Source organism: Mirounga angustirostris, unplaced genomic scaffold (assembly GCF_029215605.1).
Source record: "Mirounga angustirostris isolate CCGP_5_RB_7025 unplaced genomic scaffold, mMirAng1.0.hap1 SCAF_9, whole genome shotgun sequence".
Taxonomy (NCBI): domain Eukaryota; kingdom Metazoa; phylum Chordata; class Mammalia; order Carnivora; family Phocidae; genus Mirounga; species Mirounga angustirostris.
The window spans coordinates 82,493,332-82,500,081 of record NW_026991717.1 but is presented as its reverse complement, the minus strand read 5'-3'; the positions used below and the strand labels follow the sequence as shown (position 1 = coordinate 82,500,081).

The 6,750-nt window shown below is 47.2% G+C and overlaps 1 long non-coding RNA gene across 1 annotated transcript; it reads left to right on the top strand.

The window, feature by feature from the left end:
• Positions 1–2,376: 2,376 nt before the first annotated feature.
• LOC123862411 (uncharacterized) lies at positions 2,377–6,315 on the top strand. Its single transcript, XR_006795214.3, has 3 exons — positions 2,377–2,500; positions 4,456–4,529; positions 5,690–6,315. It is a non-coding gene; the product is annotated as an uncharacterized LOC123862411 (long non-coding RNA).
• Positions 6,316–6,750: the final 435 nt, after the last annotated feature.

The window sequence follows — 6,750 nt, the reverse complement described above, 5'->3', positions numbered from 1 at the left end:
AAGAAACATTATTTGGCAAATAATCTGATCAATTTCCTTTATGTTCCTGGCAATGACATGTTAAGGGCCCACCTCAGTGTTACGTCACCTATTATAGTGCAGAGTCCTCGGCAGGAGATTCAATTTTGAACCAAAGATCCAATTTCATGGAAATAAAAAGTCTTACCTAAGTGCATTAAATAGATCTTTAGTAGAGTAGTTAATATCAATTAAATGCTGGGCTGTCTGAATCATGAATTATCCATTCAGACGTGATTCTGTTTTTCTTCTTTAAATAGCTCAGGTTTTTTTCGAGGCTAGGTCATCCTAATTTCTTTTGGCCATTCAGTCCCGAAATTTCCTGTGTTTTAGAAAGCAATGATGGGAAATGCCATGCTGGGTCAGCAGTTTGTATAAAAGAGGAATTTGGACATGTCAGGTACTTTTATATTTGATTAACTATAAGGACTAGCCCAAAGGATGTTCTTGGTCAAGTTATTTTAAGTACAAAGGATACAAGATTGACCTAGCTTCAGTCTTGAATCCTTTGAATGACATGAAAAAAAATACTACTGGTCAGTGAGGTGGTGAGAGACTTGTCCAAACAGAGTAGAGAGAAATAGTTTTTTTCTCAAAACGAAGCTGGTTATAGTTGAGTCTGTTGGGTCATAGATGCTGGTTTAGATTCAAGAACCAATCTACTCTCAGACCCACTCGACTCCCATCCGAATGTGAATTTTTTAATATGTTGCTGTTTCTCCATGTTGATAGGTTAGGTCCTTTGAGAGGCTGCATTTACTAAGGCCTGTCTCCTTTACATTTGCAAGGCCAGGGTCAAAGGTTAAAAAGTCTGGACAAAGAACAATTGGTAAAATGACTCTGGGGCCTCTGAGAATACCAGTAGGCCAGGCCTGCAGTAGGGGCGCTCACAGGTTTCTTCCTTGCAGCTGCTGTGACACAGCTCTTCTCTCCACACGACATGTTCTCACAACAGTGAGGTGGCTCGTCTGAGGTGACGAGGTAACGGACGGAGTAGCACCCAGGATTGGACTTGGGACTTGTGGGTCCTCAGTGACCGTGGTCTCTGGTGGTCTCTGCTTCCTGTGGAGGAGAGGGCAGACAGAAGAGAAGGAATGAGTGGAGTTGGGAGAAGGGGAGCTTGCCTCTCGCATTTTTACATAATGTTTTGGTTATCAACAGGCGTCTCCTGCCCAGCCTCCTAAAGGAATGTCAGTTATTCCATGTAAACCACAGGAACAGAAATCACCCAATTCCTACTTGAGGTCTCCCTTGACTTGGTAATGGGATCTTTCCTGCATGCCTCTCCCGGATGCTTGAGGAACTTTGGGTCTGTGTCCAACATTGGCCTCTCAGGCTCATGCTAGACAGGAGCAGGGGGTGGCCTCCAGAGGGGAAAACTGGTTTTCCTGGGTGCCATTTGGAGGCCTCCCAGCAGACCACAGTGCCTCATCAGGGGATGTCTGGGCAGTGTGCAAAATGCTGCCCTCCTGTCCCTGTTTTGATGAACTCTGGAGGAGGAAAGCAGATTTTTCTTTCTGAGGCATCTTCCCAATTTGGGGTTGAGGTCGAGCTGAGATGTCAGTATTGTTCTGATACTGATGATTCTCCATCCGATAAGTAGAAACTAAGGGAGAAGCCGGAGCAAGGCCCCTGCATCTCAGCAATACTTTCATCACCTCTGAGTGACCTTGAGTGGCGATTTAGAAACATTTTTAATTCTCAAAGGCACTTGGGCAGTCTCTGCCTAATCTTTTTAAGGTGGTCTATAGAAGGATGTCATTTTAATTTTTTTCACACAGTTCTTTTGCTTACTTAAATGCTTTGTTGAAAAAGCACCAGATTTCTTTCTTGAATCCTGTTTGTTTGACCTTTGATAAACTTCGCACTTGGAAAAGTCAGCTTTTTTGGACGTGGTTGCTGCTCATGCTCCCAAGTGCTGAGATTTTTCAGAAAATTTATAAAGACCGTTTTTGTGATTCCTTTTTTAAAGCCTGAGAAGGAGCTCGGAGAGTGGTGGTTGTGCTTTATTGCCACAATTTTGCATCGCAGATTTAAGAGCAGTTGTGGAATGAAATTCATAATTTTAGGAGCAGATAAACACTGGGTCATTAAAAATTAATTTAATAAGGAGTCTGTTTTGTGCCTGTTTTTTTTTTTTTGAGGGAACACAGCGTAACCCTTTTGACAGATGCCTGGCGGATGTACAAGGCAGAAGGTGACTTGGGACGGCAAAATTTTATTTATCATTCCTGAGCTTCCAGGGAAATGGGAGTTAGAAGAGAACAGGGGCCGGGTGTGGTCGGCCTGTTGCGAAGGGAGCTGTGACAGCAAGCGGTGGGGGGGTGGGGGTGGGGGGGTGGCCAGCTGTGCCCAGAGCCCAAGGGCTGGGCGAGGTTGAAGGAAGCAGTAACAAGCAGCTGGGGAAGGGCTTAAGCACTTACCAACTTCTGGAGTTTTGAACAATTCATGGGGGACGAGGTTACCTGCCATAAAAATGCTGGTAAGTAGGAATTCCCCAAGAACCTTTTCCATAGACCTCTATTTTTTTCTGAAAAGGTAATAAAGGCACATGTCGGGTGGCGGGGAGGGATTTGAAAAAGGTATAGAGGGAAAGAAATGTATCTCGGCCCAAGAAACAGTCCATTGGCCCATTTCTTGCGTATCCCCTTGAGGGTTCCTGTGGCCTGTCCTGGAAGCTCAAGAAAGGCCCTCCTCCTGCAGAGTTGGCACGTTCGCTTGGTCATTTCCTCCTATTTTTATGCTTATTCATCCTGTGGCCTGTGTTCTCCTTGACATGCCTATTTCTTTTTTCCCACCCTCCTGTGGGGAGAGATAACATTCTCCGGACTTAATTCTCATCTGATAAGTTTTATTTTTAACCAACCTCTACATCCTTTCTTCTTCGCTTCTTATTTTCCTGAGCCCATGCGCCCCTTGGCCTTCTCTGGCTTTCTCAGAAGGTGTGAGCATGGCATCTGGTGCCAACATACGGCCCCAGGACCGGGTGCCATCCTGGAGCAGCTCAGGGTGCTGGGAACCTGGCTTAGCATCCAAGGGGAGGGAAACTTTCTCCTCTGCATATGTTCCTGTTGTTAACTGGGCAATTCACTCTTAACCTCCTGCTTCCCCTCTGGGCTGTCTGTAAGTTTCCTTTTGTCAGTACATTTCTGTTATCTTGATGAAGGAAACTCGCTTTAAAAAAAAAAAAAAAACAGAACAAGACAGCTGTGACTTGCAGTGATTAGCATGGGCTGTCTTCCTGGCAGCCACTTAAGGCTCCCACCGAGTGACAAAGCCGTGACTGGACATGATGTTTCTTGGATTGAGATGAATGAAAGCAGCCAGTGTCCACCCAGCTGAAGGGGGAGGTTTCTGTTTGGTTGGTTTTGTTTCCCACGTGACCTCTGACTGAGGCTTTCCCGGACCCGTATGCTAGGAGTAAACTGATCTCAGCTATGGAAGTATATATACCTTCTTTATTTTCCTTTTTGGCTTTTTTTTTTTTTTTAAGATTTTATTTATGTATTCATGAGAGACAGAGAGGTAGAGGGAGAAGCAGGCTCCCAAGGAGCAGGGAGCCCGATGTGGGACTCGATCCCAGGACCCTGGGATCATGACCTGAGCCGAAGGCAGACGCTTAACCATCTGAGCCACCCAGGCGCCCTCCTTTTTGGCTTTTGACCCGCCCCTCCCTCCCTTCTCCCCAAATATGACTAAATATGGTTGTGGCTCAAAAGTTGTCCAAACAACACCACTAGGGGGAAGAGGAAGTTTTTAACCTGCAGAGGGGAATGGGCCCTGCAGCTACTGGGGCCACATTCCCCAGAGAGGGTTGTGCCTGGGAATGCCGCTCAAGACTTGAACTTCATGGCCTCCAACTGCATTTTGTTCTCAGTGGACCGATTGTCTCTCAAGCATCGCGTAGCTCCGTCATGCATCATGTGTATAGTTATTGCATTTCCTGTAACCCCATCAAAGCCCTGGAAACGAAAGCTAAAATAAAAACGATCTGAGAAACAGCTTTATAATTTCACAGGATGGAAGACAATAATCAAAGGATCTGAGAATATCACTTAATACAATGTAAGCACTTTAACCTGGTGTACCAAACAGGGTCCCAAGAGGAGACAGATGACCCACGCAAGATGGGATAATTGGAGAGGAGTTACGTGAAGGGACTTCTTCCCAATATGGGGAGGGTGTAGGGAAACCACAAGAGAGAGTGAAGTACCCAAGGCTATCTCAGCAGGTGGGATCACCCCAGGCACGAAGGGAAGTGGGAAAGGAAGTGGGAAGGCAGGGGAAGAAAGTAGTAACCAGAAACAGAGGCAGGGGTGGAGAGGCTCCCTGACAGGAGCTGGGATCTTCGCTGGAGGAACCCAACTGGCTCATGGGACCCTGCAAGAAGGGAGCCAGGACAATAAACACCCCACCTTCCTGCTTTTTCCTCTTCAGGCCTGCTGGAGCGCACCCTTGGCTAAGCGCATCGAGAAGTCACCTGTTACCCAAGCCCATGGACAGAGACACAGGTCAGGCTCCTGGAGCCCAGGACAGGGGCATAGGGGTGAAGAGTGTGGAGGGGCCAAAAGAAATCAGCACAAATGACCTTCAGAATGCTACATGATCCAGCCCCCCCTGGCTATCCCTCTCTCTTACAGCCTCTCTCTCACTACTCTTTTCTTTGTCTGCTATGTGTCTGAAACACTAACAGTGTCCTGATCTTCAAACAAGTCGGGCTTGTTCCTGCCTCAGGGCCTTTGCACTTGTTTCCTCTGCCTAGAGAATTCTTGCCCTACTACCTTGCCTGGATCCTGATCATCTCAGCTCCGTAAAGAGAATTTCTCAGCCTCCCATCTCAACCTCTGGTCATATTCTATCTCTATTTATTTTTCTATTTATTTATTCTATTCTATTTATTAAGAGAATAATAGGACAGTTTTATTTTAAAATGTCGATATACTGTAAGTGATATTGTTTGCAACAGTTTAAAATCAAAATGAAATATTTAGGTATTAGCAGAGCTCAACAGGGATCATGTGAAGGAGTGAGTGGTCCTCCTCTACGGGGAGACAGCATGCCTCTGCTTTTTACCAGGGACACTAACACTGTCTTTATCCACAATCTACCCCCTCAACCCCACCCCCACCCCTGAGAGCTTCAGAGAGATTTTCTCCCTGCTCTGACAGCCACACCCTGCCTCATTCGAACTCATGTGGATACAGAGCAACAAAATTTGAAGTGACTACTTGAGTTCCACCTAAGGATTTGGTCTGTGTACCAGACCAGGGAGATTTTCCCTGTGTTTCAGAAGGGCCCCACCCCCACTCCTTTCAGGCACCATGGAAAGTGGGGTGATACCAAAAGGGCCGAGTCTGGGTGGGAGAAATGTGAAGACCGGATCACACTTGCTAATTTATGGTAAGCTCTTACAGCATGATCTCATTTAGGGAGGTGTGAAGCCATTGTCGAAGGCCTTCTTTCAAGTGCCCTGACCCACCGCCAGCCTTAAGCTGGAGGTCAGTGTACCTCCGCTGGCGTCTGCTAGGGCAGACCTCCATTCCGATGAGTGGGGCCTCTGCCATACAATTGTTGGCTATTTTCACGATCGCCCCTACATCGGTTTTGGTTTGGAGGCCAGGATTTTGCTCTGAGCTCTGCTGCTAACTGATGGACCTTGTTCACCCTCTAGGTCGTGCTGTCACAGTGTTGAAATTCAAGAGGAAATGTCACGGACATCCAAGAACAGGCCGAGAGGAGGGGAAGTCTCCTTGGACTAGCTCTGGAAGCCTAGAAGGCAACCGGGGACTCAGGAAACTCTCAAGGCAGCCATCCCCCTCACTCTCTCTCTCTCTCTCCTGCCCTCCTTCTCTTGGTTGGAGAGTTTCTTCCGGACCATGATACCCTAGCTACCTGCCATTCTAGCTGCCTTCAGTTTTCTAATTCTCCTGAAAAAAATACGATTTGCAGAGTTCACCTTTTTGGGCCAGACTGGAAGTCTGGACTGACCACTCTGTGGTCCGGTGTCCGCCAGTGCCGTGGGTGGAGGAGATGGGGTTCTCTATAAGGCTGTTTCTTCAGAAAGGGGATGTGGGCAGTGCAGGGCCTTCCAGATCACATAGGGTCACACGCACTCTTTCTTTCTTTTTTTTTAAAGCAGAAATGAAGTCATTGCAATCACTTGTCCCTTCAGAGGTGAAAGCTAGATTTTACTACAGATCTACTTACATGATGGTACATTGCCTATTTGTCGCTTCACACGTGCCCTGATTTGTGAATCAGGTTCACCACCGACATCTGGGGTCTGAGGGCGTGAGACGAAGGACATGGGTTGCAGGGCGTGGGGGAAGCAGACAGGAAGGGGGCCTGTCTCCGGGAACCTGGAGGGAGGAATGCAGGGGGGTGGGTGGCAGCAACCCAGCTGGATGGCAGAGCTCAGGGCACTTGTTCTCATTCCACACCATTTCCCAAGATGGGCTCTGCCTCGTCCCTCCCTTGACTCAGTGGTAAAATGGAATGAGTGAATGAGTCATGCCTGACCCTGAGTGAGTACTTAGAGCCACACAAATGAGATCATGTTTCTAAAACCCACACTGGAGCCTGGTCTTGGGGCTGACCCATGCGCTCAAAAGTTATATTGTTATGAAGTCTCATCTTCAAAGGGAGTAACTACATCAGGGTCAGCTGCTTCTCAAAAAAAAAAAAAAAAAAAGACTGTTAGACTCAGCATGATCTGTAGGATCTAGTTCGGAT